Below are 16,233 nucleotides of genomic sequence, written 5' to 3' on the forward strand. Positions count from 1 at the left end.
CCAGAAGTGGCGCTGTAGCTCAAGTGGTAGAGTGCTCGCCTTGAGCTGAAGAGCTGAGGGACAGCGCCCAGGCCCAGAGTTCAAGCCCCACGACCGACAAAAAAAAAAAAAAAAAAAGAAAAAGAAAAAGAAGTATGAACCAAAGGGATTAAAAACATTCAATAAGAGCAAGGACTGACAAAGGGGACTGCATTACACTAAAAAGTTTCTGCATAGCAAAAGAAATAGTAACCAGGATAAAGAGACAATGTACACAATTTTTTAAAAAGTTGTTGGCTATAATTCTGACAAGATATTATTAACCAGAATATACAAGAAACAAAAAAAAAAATCCCAAAGGAAAAAGAAAGCTCCCAAAGAACCAACCACCCAATTAATGAATGGGCAAATGAACAGACAATTCTTAAAAATAAATACGTGAACAAAGGTTTCACATGTCTGGCTGTATAGGGAATGGAAGTCAAAACAACACTGACGCTTCATCTAACTCCAGTCAAAATGGCAATCATCAAGAACACAAATAACAACAAATGCTAGGGGCTGGTAGAGCGCGTGCCTAGCATGCATCAAGCCCTGGGTTTGATTCCTCAGTACCACATATACAGAAAAAGCCAGAAGTGGCGCTGTGGCTCCAGGGGTATAGTGCTAGCCTTGAGCAAATGAAGCTCAAGGTCAGTGCCCAGGCCCTGAGTTCAAGCATCAGGACTGGCAAAAAAGACGAAAAGAAAAGAAAAGAAAATACTCTTACCTGACTTATGAAATGGTAACCCCTCTGTGCATCTTAATAATAAGAATAAAATTTCATATTTTTAAAAGTGTTAGTGAATATGTGGAGAAAAAGGAACCCTATACACTACGGATGGGAATATAAACAAGTGCAACCACAATGAAAATAAGTATGGAGATTCCTCAAAACTAAAAGTACAACTACCCCAGGATCTAGTGATCCCACTCCTGGGCAGACATCTAAAGGCATGTACAAGAGGTGTCTGGATACAAGAGGCATCTGCACACATGTTCATGGTAGCACTAATCACACTCCTTATTACATACATGACAGTACTGATAAGGGCTTTATGACAAGTGATCAAAACTATGCTTAAGCGGGGAGAACAATGGAAGGGGACATTGATCAAGATGCATTGTACTCAGAAACTGCTGACATGAAACTCCTTTGTACAACTACTTAACAATGCCACCAGGCAGTGATGACCTGTTTGCTCCCCTTGAGTAATGACAGCAAAAACTTCTCTGAGTCCCTTCCCCAAATTAGGACTGAAATAATCATCAACTAGGCCATACTTTTACCAGGCCTATTTAGCAATTATGTATCCATCTGTCTCTGACACACTCTTTATAAAACATAGCTCCTCTCTATTCCTCTGAAGATGGCTGAAGATGAGCTGAAGAGCTGCGTTTCCAGGCTGCCATGTAATAGCCTTGCTTTGCCCTACACCATGTCTCTATTTCCCATACAGGGACAAATGGCCTGATGTGACATGTGGGAGGCCTGGGGTCTAAAAACTCCAGCTTCAGCTTAACTCCGTCCACCTGCTGAGTGTGTGGACCTTGGGCTCCTGTGGCCCCAGAACTTCCTGTGGTCATCCTGGAAGTCATCCTCTAAAGCAGGCTGAGCCCCTCCTCCCACCCTCTCGGATGCATTTGGCTCCTTTCTCCTTCCTTACTACTTTCCTGGATGTTTGGAATCCAGATTCAACTGACATGTAAGCTGATCGAACCCTGGTCTTGGCTGCAAGAAAAGCTCATAAGTGTTTTTCAGGGAAGGAGCTATACGTGCCATTTATTTAGCTCCAGTTCTGTGACTCTGGAGATGAAAATCCCATCCAGGGTGTCCTCCCCCTCCACTGCCCACAGCCACCAGCTGGGAGGATGCACAGCGCCCAGCCTTCCGGCAGCTGCTTCAAGGGAAGGCTTTAAATAGTAGCAGCTGTTGCCTTCTCAAGGCAGATTCTAGGACCATGTCCAGTGAGCCCAGATAAGATTCAGAGATTTGTTTTTAAATGTTCTACTAAGAATTATCAAACCCTAACCTCATGCATCATGTTAGTCACATATTCATACTCTTTTATATCTTCAATACCTAGGAAGAAACCAAATATACAAACGTGGTCAGGCCATATTTCCAAAGGGAACTGTGATGCCAAGCTGCAGTTACACACATTGGAAACGGATCCCAGGAAGCCCTAGCATCATGAGTAATAAATTCTGTCATAGTCTATCCAGAAAGGCTCTAACTTCATGTCTATAATAATACTTCCAGATGGCCCTAACATCATGAACAATAACTTTTATAATAACCCACCAAGAATGCCAAGACTTGGTCCATAACTAACCAACAGCTTCCATAATTTTTGTTTCTGCTTCTAGCCCAGGACCGGCCCCTGAAAGCTACCTATGTAGTGTTCCTCTGGCTAACTGCACAGGGCCCCACACTTCCACGGAGCAACCAGTGGCTGTCACAGTCACCTGAGCTTCCCGCTGTCAATCTTCCCATCCCCTGCTGGCCCTTGAGTCTCTGCCAAACTCACGTGTAGAGTCTGACTTTCTTAGTTTTTCAAATTGTACAAAAACCAATCTTCAAATCTCCTTTGGCTGCATTCTTATTCCTATATTAACTAAGACACTTCACGCAACCCTGTAAGGAGCTTTTAGTGTCATAGGGGAATTCAATCAGCAAGACACAGAAAAGTCAGGAATTGCAGGTGGACTCCTGTCCCAAAGATCTGCAGCCCTGAGTGTAGCTAGCACAAAGCTTACAAAGGCAAAAAGCACAGGATACAGGTGGAGAACCAGACCTAACAAAGTGTTATACATAAGTAAAGCAAGCCATCTAGGGGAACAATCAGGGGCAAGTACTCTCTGGAACAGCTCTTCTGTTGCTTGACACATCTGCAATTCAAAGAATGACTTCTAGGCTTTTCCCCAACTGGGTGAAAAGCCCGGACCACTCATCAAGAGGCAAAGATGTCCAAAGGACAGGATAATGTTACTTACACTAGTACCCTAATTTCCTAGGAGACACCATTGGTGTTCCTACAGGCACAAAACTTAAAATGACTCATCTGAAGCTACTACAGAAGCAATACTATTCCACTGCACTTGCTGGAGATTGTAGTAGACTTAATTCAAGGGCAGACCAGTGCTCTAGGTTCAGGGACTAGGAGACTGGACCCTACTCCAACTACAGCTCAGGCAAGGAGGGTTTGTACACAAGGCATACTGGAGATCAACAGCCAGAAAAATAAAATCACTTTAATGGGCTGAGAGGGATTCTGCTAAATGGACCTAAAAGGATTCTTGGTATCTGATGCCCTGTACCCTGAAGTGGCACTACAAATTGAGATCGTTATAGACAATACAAGAGATTTCCTTTGGACATGCTCACTGAATCTTGTACAGGTTTCCAACTCCATCCAAAACTCCTTCCTGACACCATGCCTGCAGAATGACTGAATTTCACCTGTCTCTCCCAGAAGTGGGCTAATATTGAGAACACAAATGAAGAAATATTAATTAATGCATTATTAAGGACAGAAATCCAGAGAAGGATGCTCCTGGGTGAAACCTACCTTGAGTGAGGGTCTGGCCCACCATCTGCAAAGGTTTCCTCACATCCTGCTGCCTAAAAATAGCCACCTTCTTGGATCTTCAGTGTGGCCAGCTATCTCCATTACCCAGCCATGAGCTCAATCTCTTCTCCCAGAGGAAGTCTTCCAGTCACTTCAATGCAGAGATTGAACTTGATGTATACATACTCTCCACAAGACACTGTTTAGATGTATAAACTTCTTGCCAGTAAATGTGTTTGCACAAAAATGTAGCATCACACAAATGTTCATTGCCCTTCAAGGCACTAAAGAGAAAAATCATATAATCACATGGATGAAGAAGAATTCTACTGGTCTTATGTACATTTCCAATTTAAAAAAACTCACTGGTTTTAGACAGGATGCTGGTGCCGATGTGCAATCTCCGCACCTGGAAAGATAAGAGGGAAGGACTGCACGTTTGAGCTCTTCAAAACTTAGGGGGCCTGGCTGAGACTGTGCATATTTTACTGCTTTTCTTCAGACTCAGATAATGTGAAACAAGGCAAATCAAATTCATTTTCCAATGTTTGTCCTTCATTGATCAAATATTCTGAAACAGTTCTCAAAAAGTCCATGAGCTCAAAACGACTTTCACAGTAATGCTGAGGTCTCAGATAAACATGCAATGTGTTTATCACTGCTGTGCATTTTAAAGTTTTCAACTTCAGTACTTAAGAAATATAGTTATAGGGCTGGGAAGGTGGCTCAGTGGTAGAGCGCTTGCCTTGCATGCTCGAGGCCCTGGGTTCGATTCCTCAGCACCACATAAGCAAAAAGAAAAAAGCCGAAAGTGGCGCTGTGGCTCATAGTGGTAGAGCGCTATCCTTGAGCTGAAGAGCTGAGGGACAGCGCCCAGGCCCAGAGTTCAGGCCCCACGACCGGACCCAAAAAAAAAAAAAAAAAAAAAAAGAAATATAGTTATAGAAACAAAATACAAGCCGGGTGCCAGTGGCTCAAGCCTGTAATCCTAGCTATTCGGGAGGCTGAGATCTGAGGATCACGGTTCAAAGCAAGCCCAGGCAAGAAAATCCATGAGACTCTTATCTCCAATAAACCACTAGAAAATTGGAAGTGGCGCTGTTGCTCAAGCGGTAGAGTGCTAGCCTTGAGCTGAAGAGCTGAGGGACAGTGCCCAGGCCCAGAGTTCAAGCCCCACCACCGACAAAAAAGAAAAAAGAAAGAAAGAAAAGAAAAAGAAATAAAATACAACTTAATAAAAGTCCAAAGGGTGGGCTTGCAGGTTCTAGAGACACTCCCCATCCCCCTTTCAAAAAAAAGCCTGAAGCCACAGAGGTCCCCAGGGCTCCAGGATAGAAGTCCCCAGGGCTCCAGGACGAAGCTCCCCAAGGCCTGGTGTGTTTCCATCATCTGGTTCCTGAGGAAAGCTGGGCAATAGAGCAATGGCCAATGCTCAGAGTCAGCTCTACCAACATTGGTGCTGCACCAGGGACGTTTAAATGTAAAAACTTCCCCAGTGCAGCCATCTGGTCCTACATTGTTCTGGCTATGTCCGCAAGATCGGTCCTGCACATTTGCTCAGCAGACAGAGTGAAATGTGTGTCTTCCTCAGGGTTGGAGGACTCATCCCGCCGGCTGAGGCTCTGAGTAGAAGTGAAGGCTTCACCCCCTCTCCCCCGCACCCCACTCTCCTGGCCCGACTACCAGAGCTGTGCTGTGGACATTCTCCCTCTGGGGATGTTCCTGGGGCCCAAGCCTGACAGTTTTGGACCAGACATACACCATCGGCTCTCCTGGGACTCCAGCTGGCTGTCTGCATCGCCTCAGCCCTGGCCTTGGTGTGGGCTAGTTCCTTTGACCCTGACACCTCCTATGTTCCTAGATGTCCTGTTGGCTCTGTGTCTGTGGAGAACAGGAAGTAATGGTTGAACCTGTCAATCATGTGTATCACAGGTGATGTCAGTCACAGGTGAGCAGGGCTTTACCCTGTTCTCTAGAGGCCACAGGTCATTCATTCCCTGTGAACACAGCAGAAACACTCACCAACGAGACCCAAAGGCAGGGCCTCCATCTAGCATGTGAAAATAATCAAACATACATAAACTTAAAGTCTATGCTGCTTAAAAATTACATGAGTAGGGGCTGGGAAGGTGGCTCAGTGGTAGAGTGCTTGCCTTGCATGTATGAGGCCCTGGGTCCAATTCCTCAGTACCACATAAGCAAAAAGAAAAAAGCTGGAGGTGGCACTGTGGCTCAAGTGGTAGAGCACTAGCCTTGAGCTGAAGACCTGAGGGACAGCTCCCAGGCCAAGCGTTCAGGCCCCACAACTGGACCCCCCCCCAAAAAAAAATTACATGAGTATCCAAAAAGGCATGTCTTTTTTTTTTTTTTTTTTTGTCGGGCATGGGGTTTGAACACTGGGCCTGAGCACTGTCCCTCAGCTCTTCAGCTCAAGGCTAGGGCTCTACCACTTGAGCTACAGCACCACTTCCCCAAAAAACATGTCTTAACCTAAAATTACCCCAAGTCTTTAACAGTCTATTGGGCTTGGAATTAATCTTCAAGTTTACAGGATGAGATATAATTACTGTTGAAGTAAATTATTCAAGAAAAAAAATGATTCCATTTACTTAAACACAAACTTATATTACAGAGGATCAGTGACCTTGTTTAAGTTTTGGAATACCAAATTTGAGTGGAGTATTTTGTTGTTTGGGTAAAACAGGGACAGTTTTGGGTTTTTGTTTTGGTTAGTCGTGGGGCTTGAACTCTGGGCCTGGGCACTGTCCCTCAGCAATCCCTGTCCCTCATGGCTCTGATTGACTATTATATTTTAAGTTATTAAGTAGTTGCTGAAATGAATTCACAATACATAGATGCAAAATGGGTTGCCACTTACAGGGAAAAACTGACGTTCCACTAGGTACACCTGTAGTTCTGTGCATGAGAATGTTCTCATTTTTACTGATCTCTACAGCTCAGCTGTTGGTGCTTTCTGTTTGTCCAGTTTGGCTTTGTTTTCTTTGTCTTCTCAAATCCTCCAGGACCTTCCCTGTTAGTCTCAGCAGAATGCCAACTGTGTCTCTAGTCCTGACAGGACCCACAGGTCCTCACAGGCATGCCAGAAACAGCTAAATTTGCGTGGGGCCACTGGACACATCCCCTCACAGTTCCATGTGTCACTCCATGAGGTTCTTGTCACATTTCACAGCCACACATCCACGGGGGGCCTGTGTCACCGGGCCTCCCCCACAGCACACATAATTTCTCTTTTCCACATGTCACACCTAGTTTCCTGGCAGACACTCAGAAATACTGTTGTGTGAATACACAGGAGACACCAGGAAGTGGAAGAACACACAGTGGACGGTCTGCGATCTGGACTCTTCCAAGCCCTGGACAATGGTGGTGGTCAGCCAAGCTGGAGCAGCAGCTCGTGTGCCCTGAGGACACCTCATCTTCCTTCGTCCATCTCACTGCATATGTCTCCCAGAGCCCCCTCCAGGGCTTCGGACTGAGCCCCATCCTCATAGTCCTTTCAGGTCTTTTTAGAGGACCCGAGGTGTTTGCAGCAAGGCAGGTTGCATGCCAGCCCCTGCTTTCCCACAAATATAGGCACATGAGGTCAGGGTTTCAACATGCGAATTCGAGGATAGGCCATACTCAGCCCACAGCAGCAATGATGCCTACCATTTCACAGCAGGAACATGGAGGAGAGGGCAGTTTGGCAATGTCTTGATGATGTAGCGATGAGCCAGGACAATGCCCAGCCAGCGAAGGAAGGTGCCAGAATCCCCAAGTATGTCTGCCCTCTCCTCCAGAGCCTGGCACCTCTCTTTCACACTGGCTTCTGCGCCCCTACAAAGTACCATTCTGGGGACAAGAGACACACAGAAAGCAGGAGCAGATAAGACAGTACAGTCACTCACTTAACCACCCAAAACCTACACCCAATCTGCCAGCAAGGCAGTGAGTCTGTAGAAGAGGGGAAAGGGGTGAAAGGGTGAGGGGTAGAGAATACCCCTGCCCCAGAAGATGGGTAAGATGTCCACCTGAGAGAGCACATTCTGGGGAAGGCCTGTGGGGAGGGCTCAGAGGACAGCCCAAGCCTGTCAGTGCTTTCCCGGCTGTTCTCCAGGGGGTGGCATCAGGGACAGTACTTTTCCTCCCAAATAGTACCAGATGTTTGGAACTTCTAACAGGTACAGGATAGTGAAAGTTTATCATTAAGAAGTGAAAGTTTATCATTCAAAACTCAGCTGAGCCGGGCATCGGTGGCTCATGCCTATAATCCTAGCTACTCAGGAGGCTGAGATCTGAGGATCACGGTTCAAAGCCAGCCCTGGAAAGTAAAGTCCATGAGACTCTTATCTCCAATAAACTACTAGAAAACCAGAAGTGGCACTGTGGCTCAAGTGGTAGAGCACTAGCTTTGAGCTGAAGACCTGAGGGATAGCGCCCAGGCCCAGAGTTCAAGCCCCACAACCAACCAAAAAAAAAAACCACACACACACACTGAGTCAAACTATATCTTTGAGAACTTATTCATTCTTCTTTCTTCAAAACATAGCTTTAAAAAAATTATGGCAATAGTTCATAAAACTTTTGAAATCTGAAGTGGAATTTTTAAGAACCAAGTGTAACTAGAATGTTATATAACCATCCTCTTAATAACTCTCTTTAGAATTCCTATCCTGTTTATTATTCCCAGTTGATAGCCTAAAAGTTATATTTAGTTATGAATTTTCTATTTAACAAAAGCCTCAATTCATCAGAGGCAGGAAAGATTTTGTGGATGTATTTTAGAGACTTGCTTGTTCCCCTCACTTCCCACACAATTCATTCATGAAATCAGCTACTGTTAGCCTCACCCACAGCAGCCCAGACATTCTGTGTGGCACTGCTATAATATGGATTTCGTTTTTGGCAGAGGGATAGAAAGTTCACTGGCACACAGACTTAGGGAATGATTGAAAGCATAACAGTGCTGTCTGGCAGGAAACAAAGGAGGGCTGTGTGGAGCTAACCCCGGATGGGTGCTGAGCAGGACTCTCCCCTAAGTGGAGGCCTCTTACAATAAAAACCCACACCACCAGTGCACTCCTGGCCATTTCAGTAGGAAGTCACTGTCACAGCAACATTTAGTGAATATACACAGGGTTAGTCTAACACCTACATGCAAAGACAAGAGACTTTCGTGCAAAGACAAGAGACTTGGATAGCCGAGAATTTTGCAAAATAGATACAAGATCTCCCGATATTAAGAACTTCTCGGGTAGGGACCAGACTGAGGCTGTGCCCGGCCTACAGAGGAACAGACATGCAGATTCAGAGAGAAAGAGACCCCAGAAGAAAGCCCACAAATATACCTGACTCATCTTTGAAACTTTGGGCCCTCAGTCCCAAACTCCTGGGTTTCAAAGTCAGGTCTGGCCATTCACCCCTATCTGCCAAATAAAGCCATGTGGTGAAAGGCAGAGAAATAAAATGTATTCCCTGTCTTGGGAATACTGTGTGAAGGCAGCACTTTAGCCATCCTTAACAGTCTTTGGGAGTACAGACATGAAGTTTAGATTTTACATTCAGAGAACAAGTAAAGGGGAGAAACGTATGCATAATTATTCACTAGTCCCGATCATTATTTTGGGAAGAGTTCTTGGGAAGTTATTATTGCTGCCATCACTGGTCAGGATAAACAAGCCATGGTTGCCTGGTGAACAATCTGTTCTGAGGAGACTCCATCATTTCCCAGGAATAGTTTTGGTCCTTTGTCATAAAGATACCAGCCATCCAGGTGTCCTTCTTGGCACTCAGCATGCAAAGGGCACCGAGCAGAGATATACATCAGAATGGAGGCCGGGATACCATGCATTTCTCCTGCTTTTAGTTAATTCATGAGCCCAAATAAGTAGTCAGTGTTTTTTACCAAACGATGCTTTCATAGGCACACCGTACGAGATGAGCCAACAGCAGGAAGAGTCTTGATAGCAAATGGTGCCTTTCCTCCTAGGGGGAGGGGAAAGCAAAGAAACCCAAGCCTGAGGCTCAGACCCCAGTGTGAAAGACAAAGCTTAAAATCCTCCACTAAGGAGGAAAAGGAGAACAAGAAAATGAAATTTCAACTTTAAAATCAAGTCCATGATATTCAGAGGAATGACGTGTTAGATGACAGAATGAATACTTACTAAGATCTGTGCAAGAATTTATATAGTTTTCTAACAAAACTTGGCATTTCAATACATTTTTGTTGCTACCTGCAACCTGGAACAGCATAATGGGATATAGGAGCTGAAAGGAGAACAGAGGTGGGCAGGGGGGGGGGGAGGAGAGGGGGGGAGGGAAGGGGGTAAGTAGAGACAGTATAAAGCAAGCCAGGACCAGGGGTCAAGGCTCACCGGATCTTGGACCCAAGCTCTCACAAGCACGCCTCTGTATTTAGCTCAGTGCAGGGCAGGTTAGCACAGGTAAACAAGCTATCAATCTCTCTTGTGGTTCCAACCATCAACATGAGATATAGTTTGTGTACATAGCGACAATGGACTCCCCAATTGTTAGGGAGCAGAGGGAAGTGGTGAACATTTAACCATAACACAACATTTATCTTATTCCCAATGTCTGAAACTTTGTAGGGTCCAAACAACTCTAACTTAAACATCCAGTTAATTGTAACTTACACATTTGTTTTGCTTGGTCTGTTTGACCTTTCCAGGGTCAGTTCCCAGTGTTCTGAGTCCGGACTAGGCAGCATTCCAACCTCTTAACCGTTTGCTGGTCTCACAGCTCGGCTTCACATTTTGACTTTAATGTGCAATGATCTCACTCTCAAAATGCTTTGTATTGTATTGTATTTGTATTATTATCATATCTTCGAAATAACCTCTGCTCATCAAAGGACCACTTCTGCAGAAGCCGCCAAGTGGTAACATTTCACTCTAGAATCAAGTATAAGTTTTAAGTTAAGATGTAGATTTTTCTTTCAAACCCCTGGCTACAAGGCTGATCAGGAAATGTGTACATCCCCACAGTTTGGGCTTCTTTCCTTTCAGTGGCTTTCCGGACCTCACACCCCTCGCAGGCTCATTCTGAATTACTGTACTCCTCCCTTCTTTCTTTGTTGCCGGAGGACAGATGAGAGCCCTGGCTTCACATCTTCCATGAAACTACAGGTCCCTGCAGTCCATCCACTCATGAAAACATTCAGGGTGTTGCACAAAAGAGGAGAGTTTCATCTGGCAAGGTTTTAGCAAGGATTTTTAGTACAACGCAGCTTAAGTAAGGAGAAACAAGAAGAGCAAGAAGTATCTCCTGATCCTCTTGCAGAATGGAAATGAAGACTCGGCATGGCAGATGCTAACTGTTGCCTTTTTTACTAAGAAAGATCTGTGGTCACCCCTAATTAGATAATGGCCATGGGTGGCCAAAATGGGTGCTACCCCTTATTCTAAAATATCAGGATGTTTCTTGGCCTACCCAAAACAGAGGGACAAGAGCTAAGTTGTAGGACTTGTTTTTCCAGATAAACTTCTCATCTTCCTGTCTCTACCCATTTACAGTGTTGCTGCTTCAACTTCGTCTGGCCCTTTTTATAGTTGTTAAAAATAGAATAACTTCTTTGTCTCCTCGTGTGTCCATCCTGCCTCTACTGCCCTCTCATACCAAGACTCTCTTCACCTCCCGTTTCCCTGAGGAAACCAGGGGAGGCTGTGTGGTGCTAAGAGCACTGGTGTGAGTGTAGCTCAGTGCAGTCACTAGCCACCGTGGCTGGTACCACACTAACCTCTGTCTGGTTCTGTTGACACTACAAACCAGCTGTTTTGGTAAAACTCCATGGCTCAAGACAAGGGCAACAGAAGACAATATTCCTTTCAGGCTCTTACTCTGGAGACCTGCTAGTTGTTGTGGCCAGTCACATGGTCTAGCCATCCAACAGCACAAATCACCCCTGCTGAGTTATCCTGGTCTGGAGGAAGAAGCACCTTTCTGGGGTCATCCCGTCACATGCTGCTACTCTACTAGTATTACAGAGTCCCAGGCCCCAGGCCAAGGCTAGGGGTGTCAACGTGTCAGACCTGGCCACCTGTCCATTACACACGTTAGAGAGTAGTACTGGTAGAAATTGGAGAAAGGAGAGTTACTACTGCACCAGCTGTGCATCAGAAGACAGAAAGGAAGCATTTCAGTTTATCTTGGGCACTGACAGGAGCTTTAGGTTTGAATAGGGAAGGGCTGAACAGGGGAAAGGGTATGCATTACGCAGTTCTGGCCTAAGTGCCCTGTGGGCCATGACTGTCTCAGGCTTAAAAAATTAGTTGCTTGAAGGAAACACTGTGGTCTCCGTAACTGCTCCTGCCCTTGGGAGCAGACTTGTCATCGCAGGAAATGGAGTTGTAGTGTGAGGCTCAGGGGTACTGCTGGTTTTTCGTCATAAAGCTGTTAGCCATCAGTCCTGTTTTCTGAAATCCCAGGTGACTACAGGAGACAATGACTCAGAACATAAGAGACGTGCAAAATGGAGGCGCCATCAGCAGGCTTTTATCCTGTGTGCAATTAACTTTTGGTCTGTGTAAGGAGTCTGCTTTTTAGCAAAGGCAGTTTCTAAGTACCTGTGTGGTCACCACCCCCGCCAGAGCTCTTCAGTCACAGATGCCCAGGCTCATTCTCATTTCTGAGGCCCTCGCTCCCGGACATCCCCAGAGAATGTGACCCAAGCCTGTCCCAAATTTCATTTGCTTAGCCCAGCAGCCGGGCTGCCGCTCCATTCTGCTGTATGACGCCTGCAATCTGCAGCCTGGTTTCCCCAGGCAGTCTACCCAGGCCAGGAGGTGCTGCTCCCGGGCCTCACCTCATCCTGAAGACCTAATCTGACTGCCAGCAACACCTAGGCTCAAACAGAGTTTCAGTCCCTACAGCTAAGACCTCCACACTCCTCAAAACAGAAATAAGAGGATGATTTTCTTAGCTAGCAACTTAGTTCCTATAGGAACTGACGGATGAATCAGGCCTGTGAACAGAGACTGCAGGCAACCTCCTCTAACTTGCCCACCCTGCAGGCCATTGCATGAGTCCAGCTAAGGACAGGCTGCATGGGAGTGGGGGAGGAGGTAGTGAGGTTGCAGGGGAAGACTTGGTGAAGTTCTGGGTACAACAAAGGGCATGGAAAGACAATCATGCAAATTACATCATTTCAAGAGGTGTGAGCACTGTGCTTCTCTGGTGAAATTTATTCCTGAGTATTTTCTTGCTTGGCACCTTTGTTTCTTCCTGTGCTGCACAGATTTTTGCGCAGAACTCACAGGATGTTGAGTAGCTGGCAGTGGACCCCCCACCCTGTTCTTCACAAGGAAGAGAGCAGGCAACCTCTCTCCAGCCCCATGGCTCAGAGATGAGCTCTGTTAAGCTCCTCTGTGGTCAGTGTTTTAACACAAAATGGTGTTGAATAATGTCAGATCCTTTTCCAGCAGCATCAGCTGTGCAACTTGTGTCTCTGTCCCTCACCATCCTAACATGGTGGTCACACTGGCTGATTCCCCGAGTTCCTGGATAAATCCCACTTGGTTATTGCATACAACCCTTTCATATACTTTGAATTCCTCTTGAGATATGCAAATGAGGTCTGTGTTGTCAAAACTGGAGTTAGGCATCTTCCTTCTATTATTTGAAGAGTTTGAAGAGGGCTGGTATTAATTTGCTGGACACTTGGTTAGACTTCACCAGCTACACAATCTGGTAGTATTGGGCTTTCCTTTGTTGAATTTCTCAGTTATACAATCTCTACCTATTTTAGTCTGTACACACTTTCTATTTCTTTCCAAGTGAGTCCATGTTCCCTTCGCTCTCTTGGTGTCTTTGAGGTCACCAGCCCTGGGAGTCCCTCCCAGAGAGATCTTGGCCCCTGAGGTCAAGGTCGCTGTCCCCAAGGACATGTCCCAGCCCTGCAGTACCCTAGGGCTGGTCAGCAGAGCCTTCTGCACAGACTCCTCTCCTGCGGTCCTCTGAGATAGATCCCTTCTGCCTTTCAAACATCTGTGACATCTCTACATTAATCCAAAAGCCCCAGCGTTGTGTGCTTCTGCTGAAGTCAATTGTCCCAAGATATCTATTTAAAGCTTTCTACAAACAAAAGTAAGGATGAGGGAAGATGGGAAGGGATGGGAAGGGGAAACAAAGGAGGAGGCTACAATGCTTGATAAGAAATGTACTCATTATCTTGCCCATGTAATTGTAACCCCTCTGTACAGTATTTTCACAATTTAAAAAAATAATAAAAAGTATTACATTCTAAGGAATGTGATGAACTCAACTCTGTACCAGAGGTTACAATAAACCAGTGATAAAACAGCGAAAAAAAAAAGGATGACAGTTATACAGATTGCAAGATCAGCATGAGGAGTTTAGAGTGGAACTTGCAGAGCCAAAAACAATGCAACGTAAACAACTCAGAAAATAATAGAACAATTTGCAGCTAATAGGATGGTTTTAACACCTGAATACACTCACATACCCGATTGAACACCAACATACACCCACAAAGGAAGATTATAAGTTGTAATATGTCTTTGCATGAAATAGCATATTAACCACTGTTTGTATAATTCTTCAATTATGTTCTTTAAATTCATTTTGAAGACAGTTTACATCACAACAGGCAGCGACACTTCTGTTTTTAAAATAATTGCTTGTATGTATATTGCCAAATTATGGGTCTGCAGGCTATTTTTCATGAGCAAAAACAATGGCAAGTGTGCTTTGAACAGGATCTTCAATTGGGAGTCTGGAGCCAAACATGGCTCCCTTCCATTCCAACTTCATTTTCCAATGGTATTTCTTTGGCCACGGTAAAGAACGAAGGCTTCAATCCTTGCTTAGAACAGGATGTGGAAAAGTGAGGAGGAATTGCACGAGATTTAAAGGAGACAGGAAGAGCATTTGGTAGTATCTCACCATCTGGATAACTGGCCCAAGTGTGAAGCAGAAAAGAAATGCAGGGAGCAAAAGTGTACAACACTGAAAGGAAAAGAGGAAACATGACAAAATGCAGGTATGGACGGACCACACAGAGGAAATGTGGCACAGAGCAGGAAAGGACAGACCACACAGAGGAAATGTGACATGGTGGAGGGAAGGATGGACCACTCTGTTCTTCACATGATGGAAAACCTAACACATTGCAGAAAAGCCCTGAGATGCAAAATACAGCCTAGATCACCCCCCAGAGGGTTATGACTGATGTAGATTGTCTCTCCACGTCCATCCATTGATTGTGTAGCTCCCTGGGTGGTGCAGAGAATCTGCTGCAGCTTACTGGGACATCTTCAGGACACTGGAATGTACCCTAGAAGGGAATTCTTCCTGTAGGACCTTGGTCAGTCCTCCCAAGAGGACGTTTACAGAAGCCTGAGCCTGGCCTCTGGCATTTCAGTGTTGACTGTTCCTACTGTGGATGGCTCTGCATCTCCCTCTGGGCTTTGCACCTTGCTGCTTGGACTTGCAGAACCCAAAACTCTGAGCTCTAGAAACCTTTTTTTTTTTTTTTTTTTATCAATTTAGCTTGCCTAAAGTATTTCATTATAGCAACAAAAATGGACTAGTAACAGGATTAAACAAATTGAGGGCCTAACAATAGCATTACAGAGATAACTGAAGCAATTAGTGACAAAATAGATTCTCTGAAAAATTAAATGACTGGGTACAAATCCACAACGAATAGAGGTGAACGAGGCAAAGGACTTACACCAGTCCTAGAAAAGCTAAAAGATGTTTGTTAGATTATTTTGGACTTTTGCCGGAAAACCACACAGACATCCAAGTACAGAGAACAAAGAAAGATTTATTGCTGGGAAAGGGGTGGGCAAGACTCCTTCTCACAAGGGAGAAATGAGAAGCGCCGGCTATTGTCTGGGATGACCTACATAACCTAGGAGGTTTAGGAGGGGCTAGAGGGGCTAGGAGTCAGAGACCCTGATGTGGACATGAGGGCCAGGGGCTTCATCATGGCAGATAGGATTGATGGCTGCTGCCCATATAGGAGCTAAGGGGTCCTGCAGCTGCCCAGACCTGAAGGTCACTCTAAGGGGCTCTTGCTGCCTTATATGGTGGCAGCTGCCCCAGAGAAGTGCCATCCCAAGGAAAAGGGGGGTTGGAGGCTGATTATTTACTGCCTTTGCTAAATGGGCCTAGTATTGCCTAGGAAGGGAGCATGCTAAGCTGTGGAGAGGGGAAGAAGTAGACTAAGCTATGGGAAGGGAGCTCATTTTGCTATCAATGTTGAAGACAAAGAAAGACCAACACTGGAATCACTGGTGTCCCTGAGTCAAGAACCCAACAGGCAGACTGAGAGCATACAAAGACATGAGAAGGAAAGAGCTTCCATCTTTAGGATCCCAGGACCAATGAATGGATTACCAATTGAGACTCTAAGTGGTCAAAACTCAGCACAATCTCTTTCCATGAACAGACGTGCTAGAGGGATTCTAGGACACCCAACCAGTTACAGAGCACATGCCAGAACGGGCAGGTCCAGAGGTCCTAGCGAGTGCATGCCCAGGGCCCCAGATCCCCATGTTCTCTTCCAGCTCTGCAGTGATTTATGCTGACAGTGTGACAGCCATGTCAAAATTAGGGTTGTGCCCACATAGAAGGAGGGAGATGGTCTGGGACTGGGGCC

General features: G+C 45.5%; 1 long non-coding RNA gene across 1 annotated transcript in view; it reads right to left on the reverse strand.

Moving 5' to 3' along the window:
• LOC138813967 (uncharacterized) overlaps window positions 1-16,233 on the reverse strand; it is a 46,698-nt gene that overhangs the window by 4,432 nt on the left and 26,033 nt on the right. The window contains exons 3-5 of the long non-coding RNA XR_011367882.1: window positions 3,957-3,999; window positions 3,591-3,874; window positions 3,407-3,501 (exon numbers count right to left, since the gene is read on the reverse strand). This is a non-coding gene — a long non-coding RNA (uncharacterized lncRNA). The remainder of the gene's footprint in view (window positions 1-3,406; window positions 3,502-3,590; window positions 3,875-3,956; window positions 4,000-16,233) is intronic.

The sequence above is a fragment of the Dipodomys merriami genome, unplaced genomic scaffold (assembly GCF_024711535.1).
Source record: "Dipodomys merriami isolate MVZ:Mamm:240054 unplaced genomic scaffold, mDipMer1.0.p SCAF_6, whole genome shotgun sequence".
Lineage (NCBI taxonomy): Eukaryota > Metazoa > Chordata > Mammalia > Rodentia > Heteromyidae > Dipodomys > Dipodomys merriami.